Source organism: Xiphophorus hellerii, chromosome 2 (assembly GCF_003331165.1).
Source record: "Xiphophorus hellerii strain 12219 chromosome 2, Xiphophorus_hellerii-4.1, whole genome shotgun sequence".
Classification (NCBI taxonomy): Eukaryota; Metazoa; Chordata; class Actinopteri; order Cyprinodontiformes; family Poeciliidae; genus Xiphophorus; species Xiphophorus hellerii.
Window position 1 is genome coordinate 23,235,740 of NC_045673.1, and position 8,858 is coordinate 23,244,597.

Genomic DNA, 8,858 nt, shown 5'->3' on the forward strand with positions numbered 1-8,858 from the left:
TCACAGGTCCCATCGACCTCCTGGCGAGGCTCAGGAGGTTGGCTGGAAGGTCAACAGGACCTGCCACAAGGCTTAGGAGGTCAGCCAGGATTGGACACATCTCGGCGAACAGCCGACTATTACATGTGTTACTGGTTTGGGTGATAAAGCTGGAGTTACAGTAAATTTACCATGTGTGAAATGCAAAAAATAATTATGTAGAATAGATTTCACATATATTTGGAATATGAATCTAAGTTTTTGACTTGTCTGTTTTTCTCGGTTAGCTTGGAGCAGCGGTGTTTACACCGTAATTATACTTTGTAATTAGGAGAGCAACGTTAGTTTAGAGAGGAGCTAACGAGGAACACTGACCAAGGACTAATTGCAGAATTAGCATTTACTTACATCTGACACAATATTAGATACAAATCCTAATGGTAAATACCACTTCTTAAGTAATGAATAGTCGTTTTTCAGGGAGTGCATTTACATGCATTTTTTTTGGTGTTTAAAATAAAAGAGAAACAGTTATTTTTTTTGGTGTTTTGGTTAAAAAACTAACGATTATTATTTCACACCGTACAAAGAGATTATGCAGAGAATGCCCTTCAAACAATTACGCTATGTGTGCTAACCGCTGCAGACTCTGGACCTGTCCATCTTCTCATCCTCTTGAGCTCTCTGCTGGATTTGACACCATAATCCCTGTTCCTTTTCTCTTCCTCTTTCTCTGTAAGGCCCCAGAGGGAGCTGGGTCATCCCAGCGAGCTGTGACTGATTCATGACGAGCTTTTGTGGAACTGGTACAATCCAGGCTGTAAAATTATTGCTCGACCATCTGCAGGAGTACTCTTGGCTCGAGAAGAGCCTGGCTAACCCAACTACTTAAAGACTTGGAGAGGAAGAAAAATGGAACCTCTGAATAATAGTTTAACTACTGATGGCTTTGTAATGTCTCGTTCTCCTCTGCTTGTCTGTTTGGTTGGAAAAGTGTATTCCTGTGGTTAAGATTTATCATCGACAATTCCAATGAAATCTTTTTTTTTTTTTAAGTTGTAGTGAGGCAGACAATTTCAGTAGAATAAATTGGTCTTTTTTTTTTTATCAATGCTTTTCAATAGCTTTTAATTATTTAGGCATTCATATCATTAATAAAGTAAAAGACCACACTTCAAAATAAAATATTAAGTTTAAAAGGGGCATTGATAATGGCTAAATATTGATACAACAACTAAGCGATATGAAACAGTAGTTCAGCCTCGCATCTGCTCACATAAACTAGCTAATGAGTATTGTACCATAAATAATTTAAGAGTAGTTATTAATATTGCAGTGGTTGAAGGTCAATTTTCAAACTGTGCATTATTCATTATTAATGTGTACTTTACTTAAATGACCAATAACTAGTTTTTATAAATAGGGCACCTGATCAAATTTGTTGAAAAGTAACATAGTGGCTCATGGAAATTGGTTCCCATCTAAGCACATTCTGTTCTCCTTATAATGATGACTTTTCAGAAGGGAAACATTTGCACTACCCATTTAAAAAAAAAAAAAAAATCTCATTTCTAAAGCAAGAGATTTATTTATTTATTTTTCCATCTAATTGTAGGAGTATTTCAGTAAGATTTTTTACATGCATGGTTTACAAAATAAAATTTTTTAACCTTTCTGGGATAGGGCGTGCCGTGGTGGCGGAGGGGTTAACGCGACCCACATTCAGGCAAACGTAGCCTCGACGTGGCTGTCGCGGGTTCGACTCCTGGACCCGACGACGTTTACCGCATGTCTTCCCCCCTTTCCTGTCAGCCTACTTTGAAAAAAAGGGACATTAAAAAAAAAAAAAAACCTTTCTGGGATAAAGAAGCTGTAGCGCATCGCAATACAACAGTCCCCATTTCTATCTGATCGTGAGGGAGCTGCAAATTACGGTCATGGCATGGAGGGCTTCCAACCTCAAAGACTGAGAGCTCATCACTAAAGACTAATCATCAAAAACCCCTAAAAAAAACATTCAAAAAGCTGCTCATCAATTACAAGAAAGTTTTTTGCTGTAGTGCCAATAATGAATTTTCCACTGATCATTGAGGAGGATGTGAATTAGAAAATGTCATTGCAGATGCAAGCTTCTCGGTTCACTGAAAATATCAATAAATCCAAATTTTTCAGGAATACTTTTGGGTTTTTAGGAATTATTAATATAGACAAATACGTGAATCACATCAATTTGCTTTCAGAAAATGTCCTTCCACGTGCGCAAATGACATGAAAGATGTCCAAATGTCAATAGGGACTATTTCTGTCCCCACATGCAAAGAAATCCAACCGCAGATATCCATAAATCATTTTTAAATTAAAAGCTGTATCGTCTCTGCAGTTGGGTCCTGCAGAGACAATACAAGCACTTTGTATTGCCTTGTGGATGAAAATGTGCTATATAAATAAAATTACCTTTACCTCCACAATATCAAATGACAATTAGCACTTTATGCAACAATAAGGCTTAGAAGTTCTTGAGATGTTCTTCGTGCGACACTTTGCTAATGAGAAACCTTTTTATGGGCCGTCAGTTGGGACTGAACCAGCCGGTATTAATTTGCATTAAGTAGCAGCGTTGCTTTCCAATTACTGATAGATTTAAGCTGATGTCATGGCTTTCCACTCCTCCAAGCACCTCCCTTTGTTATGTGTGCAATACTTTTCCCCCCATTAAATTTTATTGCACGTAATTTATGGACAGCGGTGTTTTCTTTGCACATCTGGACTGGATAGGTTGTTATCAACATCTCCTGAGAATTTCACATCAGTAGCGCCTTTAAAAATAGACTTATTCAAAAAAATTGGTGATGTGTTCACCTCGTTTTCCCCACTGTATCTTTTCCTACCTTCACAGTTAGTTTATTTTTGTCAGCGATTTGGACAGCTTTTTGCACAGGTGTGAAGCAGGGAGAGAGGAGGTGCTTGAATTTTAATTTGAACTCAGATTTAGAAAGAGCGACTGCTGACGTGTAAATGACTTAAGCGAGTGTGGTACCATCATTTTCTGTAAAATCATAATAGATTTCAGCCCAAAATGGTTTAGAGCTGAGGTGTCTGAGATAAAAAAATGTCTAAAAATGACAGATTTGGACAAAAATCGAGCAGTCACTGTAAAACTGCACAATTTTTGTAAGTTTATCTGAAGAAAAATTAATCTGATGGAGGAATTCTCCTTCAAAATATTTAAAAAGAATTGAGGAGATATTTTAGTAAATATTTAAAATATTTTAGTTACGCTTACCACAACAAAAATATTTTATTTATCAGTTAACAACACTAAAAATAAGACTATGTTTACTGTCAATCACATTATTTCCAACTGCCATGAATCCCAGACTATTTAACACTTGTAGTCCAGAAATTATGGTACCATGAAAACTCTAGGGGAAAAAAACAACATCACAAGCTGATTAGGCCACCAGGGGAGCATTTAGGGCATTTTGTTAACAAGAAAAAAAAAAATACACACTTTGAATATTTTTTCCCAACTCAATCTTTAAATCAAAGGTGTACAACATTTAAAACTATTTCCAGACTTTTGTTCCTCCTCTATGGCTTCAGAAATGCAATCATTCTGAGGAATAAAAAGTCTCACTTTCAAAATTTAACAAATGAATCATTATTTAAAGGGAAATTCAAGCTATTGTGAAATTTCAAGTCATAAAATCATTTGTAATTAAATGACTCTTGATGGTACAGACAGACATCCAGGTTAACAGATTTCAATCATGGCACCTCAGACACATAAAATATATGTGTCTGAGACTCACATGTGTTGGCCTGGAGTAAGAGGCTTTTGACTAACCGCCTAGCAGGGGCAATTTCAACATACTTGTAGGAACAGGTAAATGTGTGTGAAAGGTTAAATCTGGCATCTGTGGTGCGTCTGGTCAGTGCATCAAAATAAAAGGAAAATTTTGGTCTCTAAAGATAAATCCGTTTTTTCAAAAGAAACAGTTAAATCTGTCCTAGTCCTGTCTGCCATTCCCTTTCTATCAGTAAATTTAACACCTGCTCCTACCTTAATGTGACACTGGGAAATTTGAAAGACTGTGTGCTGGTAGCACTGTAAATGACTGAAAAAATATAATACATTTCATGGCTTTTGTCACCACTGTTACCAAATCCAGATGGTTTGTAAGCTAAATTGTGGAAAAAAAGGATCTGCCCAAAAGAAAGCATCTGAGCCCATCATTAGCATCAGTCCTACATTACACCTTATCAACATGCTACCTCTCAGCTACGCCTACGCCTCCTACATTAACGCAGCATGCTGTACCGCAGCATCTGGATGGGATTTCTACAGTAAATTACATCAGACCATTTCAGTCTTCCACGTTCTACATCCTGCAGCCTGGTAACTAAGCAGATAGGGCAAAGGAAGTGAAATTCATCACATACAGGAGGAGCAACTGTAAAGGGCATCATGAGACTGATAAAAGAGGGACAGACAGGCAGCACAACATGCTGGAAACGCCACAGCCTGGCCTCTGGTCGGTACAGGGGGAGGCCAGCTGAAGAGGGAATGGAATACAAAAGGGCTAAACAGAGAAATGCTTATATTATCCATGTCTCCTACACATTATGCACATTTATTTGTTATAATTTGTGTGAAACTAGTTCATGAAACCTAAGACTTTATGCAGTTTTGCAGCAGTGTAATTGATTAAAAAAAAAAAAAAAAAAGCAGCAGTGTCTAATTCTTATTTCCTGCCTGCATCAGATATTCCCCTCCTTCGTCCTGATTGGCCACCCGACTGGACAAGCAACTGTTTGTTTACAGAAAACATTAAATATCCTTAACGGGAGTGTGACCATTTATCTGTGTCAAGAAAACTGGCATGGGGTTGTGAGATCTTTCCAGGTACACGCAGAAAAGGTGTATGAAGGCCTGAGAGAAATAAAGCAATCCTGTGATTTGATTAAAGTAATGATTAAGTTGAACACATATGAATGTAATTGGTAACATGGGTATAAGTAATCACAAAATAACTTTCTGAAATGTACTTCTGAATAATGATCTGTAACAATTAAAATAATGTAATAATTATGCTAATGATTATAATAAGTAAGGACTGAGATTAATTCTTAATGACTATCAAAGCTATGATGATTTGGAAAAGTGATTCAAATGGTTTTAATAATGTTCTTAATACATGTTGAATGGGTTTGGTGATTTATAACAGATGGTTATGAGTTATAGAAAAAAGAGGAAGTTACAATGTTAAAGTCAGCAGGATGGGTGTAGCCCTGTTGGCAGGCGATGTCGCAAGTAGGGGAGAGATGGGACTTTCCACTACAGTCAGCAAAAACAGGTTGGGAAACGTTGGGACTTTTTCACGAGACACAGCAGATGTTCAGGAAGTCACGTAGACCAAAAACTCCCCATACACACACATGGTGGAGAAGTGTATAAAAACGGGCTGAAAAGAGGAACCAACTGTTCCTAGTCCGGCGGCGCTGAAGAAGAGACAACACGAAGAAGCAGATTGAGCAACGGACCGCGCTTCGGAACCACGGGGAAGCTCGGACTTCACACCGCTAAGAAAGGACTGGATCCCACCGCCTCAGCTCTGGTTCTTTATTCGACCGTCGGTCCCGTCTCAACCCAACAATTTCAAAATCTGCAACAGGACTTGGAGGAAGGACAAAGACTCCTAAGGGATAAGGAACTGGGTTTCGCAAAAGGATTTGGACCCGTTCTGCTTTGTTTCCTTTCTAAGGAGGATTTTTCCACACAAGACAAAGACTTCGACCAAGGATGCTAGAAACTCCTGTTGCTAAAAGATCCACCATCGTCTGGGTATGAGTTGAATCTGCTCCCTAAAATTCCATCTTATAACTTGCGGCATAGGTGAGGGAAAAAAGGCAGGGTAGTATGATTGTACATGTGAATTTTATTACGCTGTTTTTCAATTATACACAATTGATTATTGATTTGTATGTCGCATATCCCTGCTTAAGCCTGCTTAATAAATTTATACTATAAAATTCTAATGAGGTTGGTGGACATTGGAATTAATTGAGTCATTTAATTGCTTATCAGTTCTTTTAATTAAGGTAAAACTAATGTACATGATTCCAGTAAATAGGTGGCTTCATAATTTCCTTTGGTGAGTGTAAATAATGACCCTGGGACTTACATCCAAGTCACTAAATTTAATCTAGCCGGTTCCAAGAGCGAGTTATATGACAGGAAGCGAGCTACCGTTAACAGAAGTGGTTATTGGAATTATGCGGCTGCGAGGGCTACTCAGCTGATTGTTTCTTAACTGTAAAGGGTCGTAGCTTCTGGATTGAAGGTAGTTAGAGCTAGACGAATCGCTTTCGCCACCAGTTTGAACAGATTATCTCTTATAGATCTCTTTTAGGGTAAAACCCAGGTCTTAGAGATTTTCCGGACCTGTTAGACAGAGAACTGGTCAGTAGTCAGCCCAGGAGAGTTGTGAGGAAAGGGCGGGGCTGGCTATTGCGTAATAACAGACATCTGGGAAAAACAACTTAGTTCCAAAACAAGAGAGCTGAACAACAAGGCTTTTTACTTGTTGGTGGTGTGATACCAAAAGCTGATTGACTACAAAAAAAAAGTAACTAAAATATTGGGGTACCTTATTTTAGTCCACTTTTATTTCTTGCTCCCTCCTAAATTACAGTGAGTGTCAGAAACTGCTTTACATTTTACTTATTCACCATTTGTCCCTTTAACATTTCCATGATTTATTGCATCTTGTTTTATTGCTTTTCATGATGCTTTAGTTTAACGTTGCTTTTTTGACTTCATATACTGTCTTGTGTTTGCTAGTGATAGCATTATGTTACAATTTACATCCAAGCCAGTGATTGAGAAGTAAGCTCTTCTGAATCATTAGTTAATTTGAATTTTCATTCTGTTAAGAGGTAAATTTATGATAAATGTTTTCTTTTGCAGCAGGATGAAGCCTTCCCCAGGAATGAGGATACCTGGCACCTAATTAATTACCTCATAATTTGTGTGGAGCATAAGGGGAGACTCTCTCACCCGTTTTCTTTATGCCTGCATTTGGTTTTGGTTTATTTGGTCGCACTTCAGTAGGAAGGTCGCTTGGTTAGCTTGCAGTGGTCAAAACGCTAACATCAGTAATGTTTCTCCTCCTGTATAAGATCTGCGATTTCAGTTGGTTAACTCAAACTGTTTAAATTTAGAAACTGCCTGAAGTCTCCTGTTTGGTACTGGGGTGTGGCTGTAATTTACCCTCCCCAGTTTAGCTTGGCAACATAAAACGGGTATGTATTTTTTTTATTGCACCTATGCAGTTCAATAGCGCAAAAATGACAACTATTTACATATAGAAAGTACTGGCAAATGGATCCTCCTGCTGTTGGGCCGGAAGGGCCTCTCTGGTCGGGGTGGAGTCATCCAGCTCTGCTAGGTGACAATGGCTTCCTCTGCCTTCTATCATTTTCTAAAATCACTTATTAATCTGTAACTTCATTTCAGACATAAAGCTGCTGCAGCTCGCTCGGAGACCCTGCTGCTTTGTTTCTTTTATTTCCTGCTGGTAGGCCTCAGTACTGTGCACTTACCTTCCCATTGTGGTTCTTTAAATTTGAATTGTCTTTTTAAAACGTGGAACAATAAAATGTAACTTTTTTTTTCCCGGTGGAATAAAGTCTTGTTCTCATTGGTTACGAACCTTAAGTACTTTACTGGCGATCTATTTCCTTGGGCGCAATTTCCAAGGTGGCGTTGTTGACATTCAGGAGAGGCGTATGACAGTGGCCAACTTAGCGCTGCTTCTTCTTCTTCTTCTTCTTCTTCTTCTTTACTATGGCGGCTGGCAAGCGAGTTTCAGGTGCATACCGCCACCTACATGCGTGTGTAGCAACACTACTTTACATCCATTACTACGCAGCACTTCCTGTTTCTATAAGATTACGATGGGATCAGTTGCATCTTTGGATACAAGCAAATTAAGTATTTTTTTGTTTTTTATAGTATTTTATATTTCTCTAAAGCACATGTGTCAAACTCGCGGCCCGTGGGCCAAATCTGGCCCACCATAGCTTTTTATGTTGCCCTCTAGATTCTAGCCTAGACACTACGTGTGCTTAAATATTGTTTTCAATCAAATCAGTGCAGTTTTTATCTGCTTACTGCCAAATTACACCAGTCAGTCTCTCCAGTTTCTGGCGAATTACTGTGGAAATTCTCTCAAAATCAACAAATTCCTGCACTTTTTTGCGTTAATACATGACAGCATTCATGATTCTTGATTTGGCCCAAAACGAGAATGAGTTTGACACCGCTGCTCTAAAGGAACCATTTAAGCTGCACTGTGTGTTTTTTGTTTTTGACCCACTATCAAATGGTTCAGACTAATGAGGTTTCAGGGCTGCTTAAAACCAACCAAGATTTCTGTGAGAGACTAGAATGTTTTACTTGTTCTTGTTAATAAAACAGACTAAAAATCAACACCAATCCACATGTTGACATTTTGAGAAGAAACTCAAAATGTCTGCCGATTCATTCTAAATACTACCTTCCTTGACACTTATGTACAATATCTCACAGTGAGGTTATAATCTTAAATTATGTCATGAAATTATTATTTATAAAGAGAACATCTATCTTAGATTCTTAAAATTTAATAATAATATATAACCGTTGCACTGATAAGTTGCTTGTTGTATTTTTCTTTAGTCCATTTTAAGGAATTAGAATTGGTAGTAAATGTAATTTATAGTTTTTGCTTAATGATGTAAATATTTTCCATCTTGATTTTATTTTATTTTTTCCCCCTTTAAATACATTAAGTTTCCTATTCTTATTAAATTTATATTGTGATTGATTATGTTAA